At 45.0% G+C, this 17,980-nt stretch overlaps 1 protein-coding gene across 2 annotated transcripts in view; it reads right to left on the reverse strand.

Annotated features, from left to right (window-relative positions):
* The window catches only part of BICC1 (BicC family RNA binding protein 1), a 304,780-nt gene extending 294,621 nt beyond the window's left edge, over nt 1-10,159 (reverse strand). Inside the window, exons 1-2 of one of the 2 annotated variants that reach the window (XM_073685482.1) lie at nt 10,108-10,159; nt 9,284-9,373 (exon numbers count right to left, since the gene is read on the reverse strand). The gene's annotated coding sequence lies outside the window, so the exon portion shown is untranslated. Of the gene's footprint in view, nt 1-9,283; nt 9,481-10,107 lie in introns of those variants that run through there. The other variant, XM_073685481.1, reaches the window with a different exon arrangement.
* Between the last annotated feature and the right edge of the window lie 7,821 nt (nt 10,160-17,980).

A 17,980-nucleotide genomic window follows, 5' to 3' on the forward strand; every position in this document is an offset into this window, starting at 1 on the left:
CTGTTTGGATATGGCATCCTTAGTAGCAATTGGTGTTTGAACAGGACTCAGCGGAACGCTCGGGAGTTTGACACGCATAGGCCTGTTGAACAGCGCAGTGGCGGGTGGTACCCCGGTAGTAGAATGGGGTGTAGCTCTGTACTGTCTAAGAAATCTGTGTAGCTCTTGCTGTAAATCCTTGTGCTCCATGGTAGCGATCCTCAAAGTTTTGTTGATTGATTGCATGAACCGTTCCACTTCACCATTGGCCTGAGGCCAGTAAGGAGTTATTTTCCTGTGAGTGAAACCCAGATAGGTTGCGAATGATCGAAAGTCTGTGCTATTAAAAGGTGGTCCATTGTCGGATTTCACTGTTTCCGGTATGCCATATGCCGAGAAGATCTTGTCTAATTTTGGTATAACAGCCCTGGCAGAGGTTGTCGAAACATGTTCAATGACTGGGAACCTCGAATAGTCATCCATGACAACCAGCAGATAGGAGTGATCCGGTAAAACACAGAAGTCAACACTAACAGCAGTCCACGGGCCCTCTGGCAGGGGTGTCATTTGTAAGGGTGCGCGTCTATGGTCAATTGTAGTTGCTTGGCAAGGTATGCAAGTTTCAATAAGTGCCTCTACTTTTTTGTCTAGTCCTGGAAACCAGACTTTCTCTCTCAGTGATTGCTTTGTTTTCACCACCCCTTGATGAGCCTCGTGGGCCAGATCCAGTACTCTGCTTTGAAGCTTCTGGGGTATCACCAGCCGATTGTTACGCAACAGTAGATTCGAATCAGACACAGAGAGAGCATGTCGTGCATTAAAGAAAGCTGTCAAGTAGGTTGTTTGATCTGGTGTTTGGAGGCGGGCTTCAGCAAGAAAATTGCTCCAATTTTTAGATCGAACAGTCTCTATAACTAACTGAAGTTGGTGATCAGAATCCACCGTTTGTTGTATTTCCTCCATAGTCATGGCTTTTGGCACAGAATGTGCAACAATAAAATTGAAATGTTCCTCTGCAAGGATAGTTGCTCGGATGTCGTCCTTGGTAGTTTGTGGTGTTGGGTGTCTCGAGAAGTAGTCTGCTGGATTACCAGCTCCTGCCTCGTATCTCAACCGAAACTGGTAGTTCTGTAGGTGGAGCAACCAGCGTTCAAGTCGTGGGGGAGGCTTTGAAGAATGTTTGTTGAAAAGCGGAATGAGCAGTTTGTGGTCACTTATCACTGTGAATTTATGTCCCATAAGGTACAGATGAAAATGAAGGCATCCCCATACAACCGCAAGAGCTTCCCTTTCAGTTTGTGAATAGCGTTGTTCTGTCTCTGTTAAGGCTTTGCTTGCATAGGAAATGGTAGAGACGTTGCCTGCTTTGGACACTTGTGTGAGAATTGCACCCAGGCCCACCGGACTTGCGTCCACGATCAGCTCGGTGGACTTTAGAGGGTCAAAATAGGCCATGACGGTGTCGCCAGTTAGACTGGACTTCATGGAGTCGAATGCTGCTTGGTGTTCAGTAGTCCATGTCCAAGGAGTGTCTTTTTTCGTGAGTAGTCGCAGGGGTTCGGAGACCGTGGCCAGATCAGGTATAAATCGTCCACAGTACGTGACTAGTCCTAGAAAACTGCGAACCTCTGACACATTTTGAGGTTGGCTAGCTGACTTTATGGCAGAAATTTTCTGAGGATCTACTGAAACTCCTTGCTCAGAAAAGATATATCCAAAGAAGCTTAATGACTTTTGGTTAAACTCACATTTTGACGGATTGACAGTTAGATTGCAGGCTTGCAGTCTCTGAAACACTTGCTCTAAGTGACTGTCATGCTCCTCTTGGGTTGTACCATATATAAGAATGTCATCACTGGCGTTTAGGACTCCTGCTATTCCAGATAGAACCTGACTGATAACGTTCTGAAATATTTCTGCCGCAGATGAGATACCAAAGTTCAACCTCTTGAATCGTCGTAAACCCACGTGGGTACTAAAAGTTGTAATGTATCTGGAATCTGGATGCAACTCAAGTTGATGATAACCTGATTTTAAATCAATTTTAGAGAATACTTTTGCACCATTCAGGTCTGCGAGAATGTCATCAATAGTGGGCGTGATGTGCCTTTCTCTTTGAATAGCCAGATTGGCATGCCGCATATCCACGCATAGCCGGATTTTACCAGGCTGCTTTGGTTTTGGTGCAACAACAATGGGCGATACCCAAGGGGTCGGGCCTTCAACTCGTTCAACAACATCAGACGCTTCCAGATCTTGCAGTTCTTGCTCCACAAGTTTGCGGACATGAAATGGGATGCGCCTGTGAGGTTGAACAGACGGCTGTATTGACTGGTCAATATGCAATTTTATCTGAACGTCTTTTAGCTTACCGAGACCTTTAAAGAGATTGGGGTACCTCTGCATGATGTGTTGGGCCGAAGGACCCGTGACGCTATTGACCAGGTTGACCAGACCCAGAGATATAGCAGTACTGCAGCTGAGAAGCGTGTCTGCGGAGCACTCTACTACATATACAGTGTCGGTGATGGACTTCCCGTCAGCTGCAAGTTCTGACTGAAATTTGCCGCACAGGGGTAGTGCCGATGCTGAACCATAAGGAAAAATCTTTAGGCTAGTGCTTTGTAGAGCAGGTCTGTTCGGGAGTCGGCTATAGACTGCACGGCTGATGACGTTTACTGACGCCCCCGTGTCTACTAGGGCTTCCACCGGACTGCCATTTATCAGGATAAGTCGCCTTGGACTGGTAAGTGCGTGCAGTGTTTGAGATCCCTCTGCAGTTACTGAGAATAGATAAGTACTGTGAGGCTCGTCAGTAAGCTGCAGCGTTTGGACTTTTTGTGACCTGGGTTGTACTGTAGGATGAGGGGATTGTGGTTTGGATCTACACACTTTTGCAAAATGGTTTTGTTTTCCACAATTATGGCAGGTCCCCCCTTTTGCTGGGCAGATATTCTGGTGAGGATACGACCCTCCGCAGTTGTAGCAAGTTGCCCCCTGCGTACGAGGCACAGGCGGTCTCTGTGTTAGCTTTGCTATACAAGATGGTGCTTCCGCCTCGCAGTCAATGTTCTCTATGAGTTTAGCTTGTTTTTCGGCGGTATCATTTACACGTGCTGTTTCAAGCAATTTTGCTAAAGTCATGGTGGGATCTCTGAGTGCTAGTCTCCGTAATTTAGAGGAGATGCAGCCTTGTAAAATCTGCATTTGGATCTCTTTGTCGACATCTGCAAATTCACAGTAAGCTGCAAGGTGCCGTAGTCGGACAGGATATTCATCAATATTTTCTGTTGCTGACTGCTTTAATTGTCTAAACTTGAAGATTTCAAATGCCGCATTTCTGTGTGGGGAGAAGTATTTGCTTAATGCTGCCTTGCTGAGCTCATAGTCTTTGTCTTCTCCAGTATTAGGCAGAGTAGTGAAGATATCATAGACTTGTTCCCCTGCATAATGTAATAACATGGCTTTCTTCCTGGTATCATCTGATATGTTCATGGCTTGTAGGAATATATCAAAACGCTTCAGCCATTTCTCCCAACATGCTGCTAGGTTAGCTGGGGACTGATGTACATCAAAAGCAGGGAAGGCAGGTAAACAGGCCATTGTTGTAGAGCTGAAATACCTTTAGTTGATGATGAACGCTTCCTCGTCGCCAGTTGTGGTGTTGTTATGCAGACGAAAGGAACTCCAGAAGGCCACACAGAGATGCTGGATGGTAGGCTTAAACAGCCATACTTTTATTCTCCTCCTTCCGTTCCCTTCTCCTGCCTTGTCCCCTTCTCCCCATTACATCATCGTTACTAGGCAGAAACTGAAACAAGGATAACAGCCAACCAATCATCACACCACTGACTTTAATGAGTACTGGAGACTTGGGAAATCCATTAGTGGGGTATTAGCTTATCTTCCTGTGCACCTTCTTAATGAAAAGGGATTGCCCCCCAAAAAAACCTTTTTCACTCAAATTATTGTCCATTCCATGATCATTACTCAGATTTACTGAATAAATTAATAAAATATTTGCAAAAAAAATATTAGTAAATTATATCTTATCAAGTCAGTTACTCTAAGTTTATACACTTAGCCATGTGCTTCACTTTTCCTTTTAGTAAAAAGTTGTGGCATGTTAAAAGCAGCACACGCCTGATGAGCCACTGACTCAATATAGTAACTATAGAGATCTTTGGAAATCATCACAATGTTACTATTTAATACTTCTCCGAATTCACATAGCCCCCACTTTTTGCCAAAAGAACATCTATCAACCATTTATAAGTAAGTAAAGATCAATGACATCAAAATGTTACTGGCCTGACTGAGCAGGATCTTCATCTAATGTGACAGCTGCTGGGATACTACATGTCCCGTTGGTTCCGAGTGAGAATTAGTTTAGTCATTCAAGCATCTCCTCATTCATCAATGTCACTTGTTGCCAAGAGCATCTGTACCCAACTTCTAACTTGCTATGTGTCCATATAATGATGGAAAAAAACACCAAACTTCACGTTCCTTCTGTGCTGACTACATGTTACATTTAGACTGTGAGAATAACACCCAAATGAGAGAACCAGTATGGAAATAATATAGAAAATCTGGTCTGGTTCCCTAATCTTTTCAAAGAGGATCTACCTTATAGAAGATTCACAGTTTATTGATTCCTTTGTAGTAATTCGGATAGCGTGGATAGCCAATGTTTAGCGCTGCTGTCTTTCTCTGGTACTGCAATAGCTTTGATTGCAAATTTTGCTGCTTCACTGTTTTTAGCTCTTTTAGTCAGATGTTTTTAAGGTTACTCCAGTACAATTATAAGCATTTTTACTAAGTTTTTAAACTTTTATTAACAAATACATCAAGTGTATGCAAAGACTTAATATTTACAGTGTTGACCCTTATTTTTCAACATGTCTGCAATTCTTCCTGACATGTTGGATATCAGCTTATGGTCAACACAGATGACAAACCATTGTTGCCTAATCAGTGCTTGAATTTTATCACAATTTCTGTGATTATTTTTGTTCACCTACTTTTGAGGATTGACAACAGGTTCTCAATGGGATTTCCTGGTCATGGACCCAACATCTCAATGTTTTGTTCACTAGCCACATACTTATCACTTTTTTATCACTTTTTCCTTGTGTCATGGGCTCGATCATGCTGGAAATGCATTCTTCATCACCAAATTGCTCCTAGATCACTGGGAGAAGTTTCTCTTGCAGGATGTTTAGATCCCATTCTTTATTCATGGCAGTGTTCTTAGACAAAATTGTGAGTATGACACTTGGATGAAAAGAAGCCCCATGAATGGTTTCAGGATGCTTTACTGCTGGCATGACACAGAACTCATGGTAGTGCTCACCTTTTCTTCTCCGAACAATCATGCTTCCAGATGTCCCAAACAGTCTGAAGAGGACTTCATCAGAGAAAATAATGTTACCCAAGTCGCATACTGTCCAATCCCGGTACGTCCGGTAGAATCTCAGCCTGTTCTTGATGTTTTTCTTGGAGAGACATGACTTATTTGCTGCCCTTCTTCATAACAATCTAGAGTAATTGTAAATTGCCATCATAAAAACTGGAGCAACAAACTTTGTGAAAACCAAAATTTGTGTAAGTTTCAAAACTTTTGACCATGTCTACATACCTAAAACACAACAGGACTAAAAAAATGTATTTAAGGGGTTGTCCAGTACTATAAGAATTTTTCTAACCATTAATTCAGCCATTGTGATCATTAATATCATCATTGATGAAGTTTAATAAATTAAAGAGGTTGTCTGGGACTTTAATATTGATAGTCTATACTCAGGATAGGTAATCAATATAAGATCAGAGGGGGTATGATATCAGCACCCTCACAAATCAGCTGTTCTCAGTGTGACACCTAGCACCTCAAGTGAGCTGGTTACTACACATCCGCCCCTATTGAAATGAATAGAATTGACTCTGTAGTTTCCCACTGTGACCATTATACAGTTGATGGAGCTATGCTCCTCCGCTCCACGAATGATAACATTCGCCTGCAGCTGGCCCCAAGAACAATTGATTGGTGGGGGGTGATGGTTGTCCACCAATCTGATATTGATGACCTGTCTTGAGGATAGGTTATCAATATAAAAGAAGTGGACAAACCTTTAATGCTGCTGGCTATATTGGTGGTTAAAAGGCTCTTGATAATGCTGGACAACTTCTTACTACGTTTATTTATTCATTTTACTTACATAGCGCACTCATATTCCACCGCGCTTTAAGGTGCTGTCGCATTGCATTCTGTAGCCCCGTCGAGGCATATGTCCAAAATACCCAGCAAAACTGGGTCCAAATGTATGTGCCGACGGGGTCATAGACTGTAATGATGCATACAGACCGAACGTGCTCTCTGATGTGCATACGTTTCGGGAGTGTCCGCCTACTGGAGTTGGACACTCAGGTGTAGTCTACTACACTCTCGAAAATGATGCACATGAGAGAGCACGTTCGCTTTGTCTGATATCATTATAGTCTATTATAGTCTATGTCCCCGTCAGCGCATACGTCCGGATGATTCCGAACGTATACCCCGTCGAGGACACAGAGCGCAATGTGAAAGCACCCATACAGACATTAGTAAACCAAAAAAACAATTCTGACAACAAAAGTATACCAAATTGATCTTATCTTTATTTTTTAACAATAAGAAAAACATAATTGAAAATTGTGAAAAATTACACGAATGAAACCACCAAAAGGTAGCATAGGATAAAGAGTACAAATACAGAAGATGAAATTATATTGTAAATCGCTACTGACCACTGGGAGATAGGAACAGTGCAGTAATAAAATGAGCTTAAGCAGTATGGGGAGGCAGAGAGATAGCAGTTGTGGCAGTAAATATTGGAGCAGATCATAGATAAGAAGTGTTGAAAGATTTATTGTCCTGTGATTGAGGTGTGGTCCAGGGTTGTGATGCCCCCAGGAGGTCTGAAGAGCACATTCCTTAATACATGTAGAATGATATAAATCATTCTTCACAGACTCTTCTGTCTCTCTGGGATTTGAAGTTACCTTTCAGTACTATTTATTTAGTAATTATTATGTTTGCTTATATAGTCCCATCATATTCCGCAGCACTTAACAAATATTCCCATCACTCTCCCTGTTGGGGGTTAAAATCTACATTTTCTGCCAGTATGTCTTTGGAGTGTAGGCAGAAACTAGAGAACCCGGAGGAAACCCATGCAAACACGGGGAGAACATACAATGCAATCCATGCAGATGTTGTCCTTGGTAGGATTTGAACTCAGGACCCCAGAGCTACAAAATAAGGCTGCGTTCACACATTGCGTATTTTCGCGCGCTTTTTTGCGCGCGCTTTTTCAAAATACGCAATGTGCCTTGTGTCTGCCAGCAAAGTGAATGGGAAATTCACTTTGCCGTTCAGACACTGTGTGATTTTATGCAGCGCGAAAGCGCAGCTGCGTAAAGAATTGACATGTCAATTCTTTACGCAGCTGCGTCCTGCACTTTCTCCTATTGTGCCCATTATAAGCGATGGAATTACGCAGCGGTGTTCACACACTGCGTAATTCCAGCGCTTTTTTATGGAGGCGCAGGAGAACCTATGGATACTCACCTATCCGATGGATGGGAGAGCCGTCCGGTCCGGTCCTGCGCTTCCAGCATTTGCCGGTGAAGCGATCAGCTGTTAGCTAACCGGCTTGTAACCGGCTTCCGGACAGCTGATTTACAAGCCGGTCATGTGACAGTCAGCTGATCGCTTCACGGCAGATGCTGGAAGCCGTGGGACCGGAGCGGACGCCTCTCCCATCCATCGGATAGGTGAGTATCCATAGTTTATTTCTTTTAAAGCAGTGTATGTACTGCAGCCAGAAGCTGTCTGTACATACACTGCTAGGTGGACACTCACACACACGACACATAGACGCACAGTACACGCAGGACACACAGACACATACATTACACATGTCACACTTCATTTCACACTGCGTTTTTTGCTGCGCTTTTTTACGTAGTGTGTGAATGGAGGTGCTTTTTTTACCTGCGTAAAAAAACGCAGGTAAAAAAAGCAGGAAAATACGCAATGTGTGAACGCAGCCTAACAATGCTACCCACTTTTGTTTTCTTTTATGGTGTGGAATTTATCCTTATTCCATGATTTGTCTTTTCCCTAGTTATAGACCCCCAGTCGGTCATTTGATGCATACAATGAAGTAGACCATATTGGGTTTAGTGCAAATGATGACACCTGGAATCTTTTAGTCCTCAAATGCAGGGGCGGACACAGACTGTAGTGGGCCCCTGTGCAAGAAATTTTTGGGGGCCCCCCCCTGCGCTTCATAAGACAACAAAGTTATGTAAACATAACCCCCCCATGTGCATCTCTCGCCCTCCCATGTGCAGCGCTCATCCCCCCCATGTGCAGCTCACTCCCCCGGTGCATCTCTCACCCCCCCCCCGTGCATCTCTCATCCCCCCCCATGTGCATCTCTCATCCCCCCCATGTGCATCTCTCATCCCCCCCATGTGCATCTCTCATCCCCCCCACTCCTAGTTAATTAATTGTATTTAAAACAAATAAAACTTGTTATACTTACCCCCATGCGATCCCTGCAGAATCCTGGCGCTCGTCCACGTCGCTGCCACCAGGCTCTCCTGACGTTCGGCCATGTGACGGTGCCACATGCATAGCCATCAGCTTTTGTTTTGGCCAAAAGATTTTTAAAGCCGCCACCACGATAAGGTAGACTCTTCTGGCCGGGCCCTACTCTAACCTATTAAAATTTTCTTAAAATATCCAATACTCTTTTTAGATATATTTTTATTTAGTTTTCTTTAAGGGAATGTGTCATATACATTTTTTTTTTTAAATGACCAATAATACCACATACAGGGAATACCGCCACACCATGACCAGACCACATATTACCACAACATAGTGACCGAATAATACCACACAGAAGGGAGAAAAACTGTCACACCATGACCAGACCACATATTACCACCACATTACTAATATTACCACCACATTACTAATATTACCATAAGTGTCATTATACACGGGAGCTCTATACATGGTATGTATAATGTAAGTGTCCAGGTAATCTAGTGATCACCAGTGACATTATACACAGGAGCTCTGTATATAGTGTCAGTGTACAGGTAATACAGTGATCACCAGTGACATTATACACAGGAGCTCTGTATATAGTGTCAGTGTACAGGTAATACAGTGATCACCAGTGACATTATACACAGGAGCCCGGTACATAGTATATAGTGTAAGTGTACATGTAATGCACTGACTCACTGGTGACGTCTCTAGGTGAAGTCCTTCAGCTACGCTTTTCTCCTTCATCCAGCACAGACCGCCATCACGTCTTCCAGCCAGGACTCGTCTCTGCATAAAATAGCACAGTTATCTAGAGCACATTCCCCAACTTCTACATTACGCAGCTGAATACAGACGTGCATCCACCATCAATATATGGTTAGTTATTATGCAACCTACCATTCCAAATATAAATTGTAATCCACCACGGTGCCCCCATTAACTGTAAATAGGCACTTAATATATAATTTAATTAGAACCTCTACTCTTTCCGCCAATTTGTTACCAGTTACACTCCTGCATCCGCAACGCCCCCTACTCTATACTTCCTGCTCCCCGCATTCATTATTTACATGCACCCCCTGCCCCAATTCATTATATCATGTCCTGCTCTCCCCACCCCATCATCATTTATCATTTACTGTCCCCCACCCCACATTCATTATGTGCAGCTCATTATCCCCCTACTCTCAATTCCCCCATGTGCAGCTCATTTTCTCCCAATTCCCCCATGTGCAGCTCTCACCACCCCACCATGTGCACATCTCTCATCCCCCTCCCCCACATGTGCCCCTCTCTCATCCCCCCCATGTGCACATCTCTCATCCCCCTCCCCCACATGTGCACCTCTCTCATCCGCCTCCCCCACATGTGCACCTCTCTCATCCGCCTCCCCCACATGTGCACCTCTCTCATCCCCCTCCACCACATGTGCATCTCTCATCCCCCCCCACATGTGCATCTCCCATTCCCCCCACTCCTAGTAAATTGTATTTAAAAAAAAAAAAACTTGTTATACTTACCCCCATGTGATCCCTGCAGAATCCTGGCGCTCGTCCAAATCGCTGACACCAGGTTCTCCTGACTTCCGGTCATGTGACGGCGCCGTCACATGACCAGAAGTCAGGGGAATCATGAAAGCGCTGCCGCAGGAGCGCAGCGCAGCGCTGATATGTCCCGGACCCGGCGCTTAGCATGGGGCCGGGGGCCCCATGAGGAGAGAGACGCACAAGAGGGGGGCCCCCAAGGGGGCCCCTACCGGCTGGGCCCCATACTGGAGTCAGGGCAGTCATGCCCTGATGGCGGCCCTGCTGGAGGCTGGAGGGGCCCCCTCTCCCTCGGGGCCCCCGTTCAATGAACCGTCTGCACGGGCGGTAGTTCCGCCCCTGCTCAAATGTGTTGGGAATCTTTATCTTGTCCGTAGTCCGAGGTTTTACTTTTTCTGGTTGCAGACAAAGGTTACTGTTGTTGATGGAGCAGATGGGGAGCTTTTAACAATGATGTTACTCAGATTCGGGAATTGCCTTTAAAACAGGAGGGATGGAGATCTGAAAATATGAATTTTAAATGGTCATCCTTGTGTAATAATGGTTGTAGTTTCTGTGTTTCTCCCTTCAACACCTTCCGTTAATCAAAAGGCATCAACCACTAAGGAAGAACTTTCCAATCACTGACACAAGGACTCATCGCTCCTTCAGATGGGCAGATCCAGGCTGTTAAACAAGCACTGATTGGCTTTACATAAGTCCATCTATGGTCGTTTAGTGGCCCGTTTAGATAGGCTGGTGAAATCTCAACAAGCACAGCTAATACAATTGCTCTGTGTGCATAGATCAGCAGCGCATTCTATGTTTGTGTGATGCCAAGGGAGCCGGCATAAAAATCATTGCACCTGAAAAACATGCATTTTGCACATTATATGGTTGATTGCTGGCCTGTTTAGATGGGCCTATAGTCATCTAGTTATGCCAATTATTGACTTGTCTAAATGAGACATTAGTCTGACATTGGGATTTATCACCCATTACATGAACACACGTTGCACTCCAGATCTCTGAACTCCTAGGTCATCACCTCTATTGCCCTTTCATTTGTACAAAAACCTTTGTTTTTATTGCTTTGTCTTATCTTCATAATAATATCTCCCATGTACGAGGTCATTATAATAATGTGTTTTGCTCTTCTCTCAGTCATTTGTGAACTTCTCTGATTAGAGAGTCTCTGTGCTCCTGTTTGTCCTTATACTATAACTAGATGGTGGCCCGATTCTAACGCATCGGGTACTCTAGAATATGTATGCGGCCGACTGGGCGCAATCAGCAGTACGTTGTTTAAATTTTCCGCCAAAATCGCTGATTGGTCGCGGTTGCCGGCCATGACCAATCAGCTGAGGGGTGTTTAAATTTGGCGCCAATATCGCTGATTGGTCGCGGCCGGCAACCGTGACCAATCAGCAGAGCGGTGTTGAAATTTGGCGCCAATAATGCTGATTGGTCGCGGCCGGCGACCGCGACCAATCAGCAGAGCGGTGTTGAAATTTGGCGCCAATAATACAAATTGGTGGCGGCCCCCGGTCGTGACCAATCAGCAGAGGGGTTTAAATTTGGCGCCAATATCGCTGATTGGTCGCAGCTGGTGGTCGGGAGCAATCAGCAGAGCGGTGTTTAAATTTGGCGCCAATAATGCAGATTGGTGGCTGCCGCCGGTCGTGACCAATCAGCAGAGGGGTTTAAATTTGGCGCCAATATCGCTGATTGGTCGCGGCAGGCAACCGCGACCAATCAGCAGAGCGGCGTTTAAATTTTCCGCCCATATCGCTGATTGGTCGCGGGCGTCGACCGCGACCAATCAGCGTCGTATTAGTGAGGACCGGGGAGCGGCGCTGCCTGTGCGGCTACTTCCGCTGCGAGAAGCCGGGAGATGAGCGGCTACTCGCAGCAGAAGCATCCTGACCGGCGGCGTCGCTCCCCGGTCCTCCGTTCACACTTGCCCTCCGGAGATCAGCGGGCCAAGCCGCTGATCTCCCGACGTTAGCCCCATGGAGGTGAGCGGCGCTGCCTGTCGGGGTACATCTGCTGCCAGCAGCGGGGAGATGAGCACCTCGCGCCAGTCATTTCCCTGCTGCATCGCCACTGACCTCCGTCCTGCAGATGAGCCGCTAACGGCCGCCATCTTTTTCTGAAATCCCGCGTCGCTGATTGGCCGCGGCCAACCCAATCAGCGACGTGGGATTTCCTGGACAGACAGACAGACAGACAGACAGGATAAGACGATTATATATATAGATGGCACCTTATGACTATATGGGCCAAGTCCGACACTCCCGGATCTGTCTGGTACTATTTGTGCACTATATCGTTGTACACAAACATCAATTGTCACTTTATGGACACTATTTGGCTCTCTGTAGGCACATTATGGAGAGAATTTGGCACTGTTTGGAACGGAAGGTCGGCAAGGTATGACCCAATCTGAACAAACCAAAGCACTATGAGCAATTTAGTGTTTATTGTGTGTGGCATTATTACTATATGTATCATCAATGCACGACATTTAATAAGTGCTGATTATGGCACTCTCTGATAAATCATTATTTGAGCTTACTGTCTCTGAGCGGCATTGGGTAGTGCCGCTGAGCCCAGTTATTGGCTGCAGCGCTGTGAACGTGACGTCAGAATGACAGCTCCCTTGAGCCAGCGGGTGAGACTCAGTTCTGGACCTGGGGATTAAGAGTAAAAATATTGTTTTCTTTAAACAAACATCTTTAACTTATTACATAGTTACACAGTATGCTTGAAGTTAGACACGTCTATGTTTTTTTAGCGTGTGGGAAGAAATTGGAGGAATCCTACACAATCCAAGAACATATAAACTACACGGATATGTTGCATACTTAGATCAAACCCAGGACCCCAGCGCTACAACACATCACTGAGCCACAATGCTGTGAACAAAAGTCTGTCAACTCAAAATGTCTTTATTACTAATAATAATACAGTGATATTGGGGACTTTGCCCCTATAAAATTAATACTAGCTTTGTACCTGTTACTGGCACAGTGATTGTGAAAATAACTTTTAATCCATATGTAAATGTGGGGGCTTTGGTGCACCCATGGTGTGGCAATGAGCTGGGTGCATCGTTGCGCCCCTTCAATTTGCATCTTTGGGATTGCCCTAGCTCATGATGACCTAGCTTGGATAGCCCTAGATTTGGGATTGGGATTGCCTTGACTTGGATTTCCTTAGTTTGTAGCCATCGTTCACTCCTAGTGCACTCAGTGGCTTGGCGCATTCTCCTCCCTGGTTCCTTTCTGCTGATGATACTCTTCCACCCATAAGTTCAAGAGAGCTAAGTAGGAGAACGTGCCCAGCCACTGTAGGCACATGGCCAGAACAAAAAATAATTGAAATGAATGGTGGGATGTCGTCCCACTTTCATCTGTTAGAAACTTTGGAAGTATGAAAGTGCTGATTGGGTGCCTTGGGTAACAAGACCATTTCCCAATGTGAGGTTCCATTGTTAGATGTTATTTATATCAACTTTTGTACTTAAAATGAAGAAGCATAAACATGTAATGATGTCTTGAAGAAACTTCCACTCTCCAAGCCCACTTATCAAACCTGCCATTGTGATTGTTTTATACTGAAAGTGTGTCACTGTTATTTTATCATGGCTGAGACAAGCGGTGGTAGACTGTCGAGAGCGCAACTTTCTTGCTCCAAGTACATCTCGTACAGTGAGGTGACATATATTGGATGTAAAATGTAAATGTTCTTCTACTTTTATTTACAGTTTCATTTGTCCGAGGTTCTTGTTATTGCAGGCAGTTTTCTCCACGGTGTCTTGAAATTGTTCTTGACTGGAACTTATAAGAAGTAATTGAGCAGCTCTGACAGTTTTTTTGTTGGTAATCTGAAACTTTGGGATTGAAAGACATAACTAAACAAATTCCCCTGACTTGATCACGTGTCATGAAAATTCTTGGAAGAAAACTTTTTGGACGTGGAAGCAAAATGGAAATTATCTGTAATATTTTACTTCTGCTTTCAGACAAAATTTTAAAGGAAAAGGAAGCTTTAGTCTTTATATTCTGGCACACACATTTCTGGTAATCATGAACATTGATTACATTTGGGGAAAAGAATGACCAGATTGTCTTCAACTGTATACACTAATTACAAGGTTACGTGGCTTGTATGGCTCCTTTTGTTTGGTCCATTTTCTACACATATGTATAGGAGGTCCATGCTACTGTTATGGCATATCTGGTAAAGAATGGCCTCCAAAAAGGCTGCCATCACCTCTTCTGGTCTACTGGCAAAAATCTGTGTAGGGTTCTCCTCACCATAATAAAGCAAAATAGGAAATTCTACAAGGGGTCACAATGGCAAAAAAATACTTAGGGGTCAATTCATCAAAACTGACATTTTTGTACATCAGTCTTGATCACTGGTGGACACAGACAGAAGAGGGTCCCTGTCTAAGAACAATATATGGGCACTTTACAGCCCAGTAGCTCATAATAATGCACAATTTCACCTACATTGGAGGTGGAAATGGCCCTCTGATGTGTTGGGCCCCGGTGCAGGTTCAGAGGTTGTACCAATGATATGTCTGCCACTGGTCTTGATGCAAATCCGCTGGAGTAATATGCGCCAAATTCATGAAATGGTTATACCCATCTCTGCAGTGTACCCCTTTTTGGGCTTGATGGGGGTCCTAGAGGACAGTCACCCAATCACTCACTAATCAGCACGTTATCATATATCCCATTGATAGGTGATCACTTCAAATCATGGAAAGAACTCTTTAAGATCTTTCCACTATTGTGTGCAGTGTCTGAATTGTGCCCCAGTGATGAACTGGAGATTTTTTTTGCTACAAATTATGCCAACTTTGTGGCGTAAATTATAATTAATTTTCTGGTATGTGCTAGGCCATGTCCTCTGGTGCTAAGCACTGTCCCTCTTTAAATGTTGGGAAGCTAGATTGAAAATGGCAAAAATCACAAAAATGTTGCTTAAGTGTTGTGCAAAAATTTTTCAACAGTTCTACACCACTGTACTGGCACAAACTATCTAATGCAGTGTTTTCCAAATTTTGGTCCTTTTGGCCCTCAACATGTCATGTTTTCAGGATTTCCTTACTATTGCACAGGCGATGGAATTATTATTAAGAAATCGGACATTGACACAGATTCTCTCATCTGTGCAAAACAAAAAAATCCTGAAAACATGGTGTTTTTTTTTTTTATTATTATTTCATGAATTTCATGAAATAATTAAAAAAAAAATACGTGGGGCTTCGCCCTATTTTTGTGTCCAGCCAGGTACAACTAGGCAGCTAGGGGCTGGAATCCGCAGCGCAGGGAGGCCCAAGCTTTCTGGGCCCCCCCCGCTGCGAATTGCAATCCGCAGCCACCCCAGAAAATTGCGCGTTCATAGAAGCGCCACCTTCTGGCGCTGTATCCAGCTCATCCAGGGCCCTGGTGCTGTGGCTCACTGGGTAATAAAGGGGTTAGGGCCAGCTTTGTATTATCAGCTGGCTCTAAGCCCGAAATTCATGGGGTCACGCCAATATTATTAGACATGACCGCCATGAATTTCTAGTAAAGTATTTAAAAAAAACACCAACACCCAGAATAAAATCCTTTAATTGAAATAAACACACATTCCTTTAATGTTCTAAATTAAACTCTACTTACCGTATCGCCCATTCCAGCTGAAGCCAATGTCTTCTGCAATAAAAGTAAAATAATAAAGCAACATCATCCTTACCTTTCCATGGTTCCCAGGACGGCTTCAGCTCTGCTACATTGACATGACAGGCTGGATCGCAGCAGAACGCGGCCATCCAGCTTGCCATGACGCAGATACTGAGAAGCTCCTCAGTGTCTCACTGTGACGGCATCCAGATGAGCCGAGTTCATGTCCAATGATCTCAGCTCACCTCATGCACGTCACTGACAGCGTGGGAGAATTCTCCTGCGCATGCGGTGTCGGCAAATGACGTCACCGCTTGAGCAGGAGAATTCTCCCACGCTGGGATGGCATTGAGATGCCAGGCTGGATGGTAGCAGAACGCTGTCATCCAGCTTGCCATCCTTCAGAGACACTGCAGAGCGCAGGCAATTTTCTGGGGTGGCTGCGGACTGCAATTGGCAGCGGGGGGGGGGGGGGGGGCAGAAAGCTTGGGCCTCCCTGCGCTGCGGATTCTAGCCCCTAGCAGTCTAGTTGTACCTGGCTGGACACAAAAATAGGGCGAAGCCCCACCTATTTTTTTTTTTAATTATTTCATGAAATTCATGAAATAATAAAAAAAAGGGGCTTCCCTATATTGTTGTGTCCAGCCAGGTACAAATAGGCAGCTGGGGGTTGGGGGCAGCCCGTTCCTGTATGCTGTACCTGGCTGGCATACAAAAATATGGCGAAGCCCACGTCAAAATTTTTGGGAACAATTAATTAAAAAAAAATAATAATAATAATTTAGGGACTGCATCTTTATTAACCCCTCAAGTGGAGGAGTTAATAAAGATGCAGTCCCTAAATGTGTTTTTTTTACATTTTTAATGAATTTTTCACCAAAAATTTGACGTGGCCTTCGCCATATATTTGTGTCCAGCCAGGTACAGCAGGCAGGAACAGGCTGCCCCCAGCTGCCTATTTGTACCTGGCTGAAAACAAAAATACAGGGAAGCCCTTTTTTTAATTATTTCATGAATTTCATGAAATAATTAAAAAAAAAATTGACGTGGGGCATTTCCCTATTTTGTGTCCAGCCAGGTACAACTAAGCAGCTGGGGGCTGGAATCCGCAGCGCATGGAGGCCCAAGCTTTCTGGCCCCCCCACCCCCCGCTGCAAATTGCAGTCCGCAGCCACCCCAGAAAATGGCGCGTACATAGAAGCGCCATCTTCTGGCGCTGTACCCAACTCATCCAGGGCCCTGATGCGGTGGCTCACTGGGTAATAAAAGGGTTAGGGCCAGCTTTGTATTATCAGCTGGCCCTAAGCCGGAAATTCATGGGGTCACGCCAATATTAGACATGACCGCCATGAATTTCTAAGTGAAATATTAAAAAAAAAAACACAGCACAGAGAAATAATTTTTTATTAGAAATAAATAAAAAAAAATTAGAGACTCCATCTTTATTAAAAAAATAATCTTCCGTCCGACGTAGTCCAATGGAGTCTTCTTCTTTAGCTCAGCTACATCTCTGGTAGAGATTCTCTACCAGAGGTGTAGCTGAGCTGTGCGGCCGTGGGAAAGTTGATGCGAGTTCATGCAGTCAAGCATGAACTCACATGAACCCTCTGAGGGCACCGCGGCTACTTCAAATGAACAGCTGATCAGCATCACCTGATACCTCAGCTGTTCATTTGAAATAACCGGCGGGAAAGCCGGTAGTGAAAAGACTTCACCACCGGCTTTCCCGTTCGGTGCAGCGCTCCCTGATGTACAGTCCCCGCTCCCCTGCCGCCTCCCATCCCGATCCTAAGTTAGGACCGGGCGGAGAGCGAAGCACCAGGGAGCGGGGAGCGTGCATCAGGGAGCTGGGAGCGCAGCACAGAACGGGAAAGCCGGTGGTGAAGTCTTTTCACTGCCGGCTTCCCCGCTCGGGTCCTTCGCTCCCCGCTCACTGGTGCTGCGCTCACCGCCCGGTCCTAACTTAGGATCGGGATGGGAGGCGGTGGGGGGAGCGGAGGATCGGGATGGGAGGCTGCGGGGAAGCCAGTATGGGGCTGAGTGATTGTTTAAAAGCCGGTGGCTTTTTACCGCCGGCTTTTAAACAATCATGCACCCATTTCAGCCTTTTCCTCAGCCCCCAGACCGCTTTATAGGCTCCAGCAGACAATTACTCAGCTTACTTGCATTTCCCATTGACTTACATTGGA

Source organism: Phyllobates terribilis, unplaced genomic scaffold, assembly GCF_046119375.1.
Source record: "Phyllobates terribilis strain yellow unplaced genomic scaffold, ASM4611937v1 Scaffold_5__5_contigs__length_657084704, whole genome shotgun sequence".
Taxonomy (NCBI): Eukaryota; Metazoa; Chordata; class Amphibia; order Anura; family Dendrobatidae; genus Phyllobates; species Phyllobates terribilis.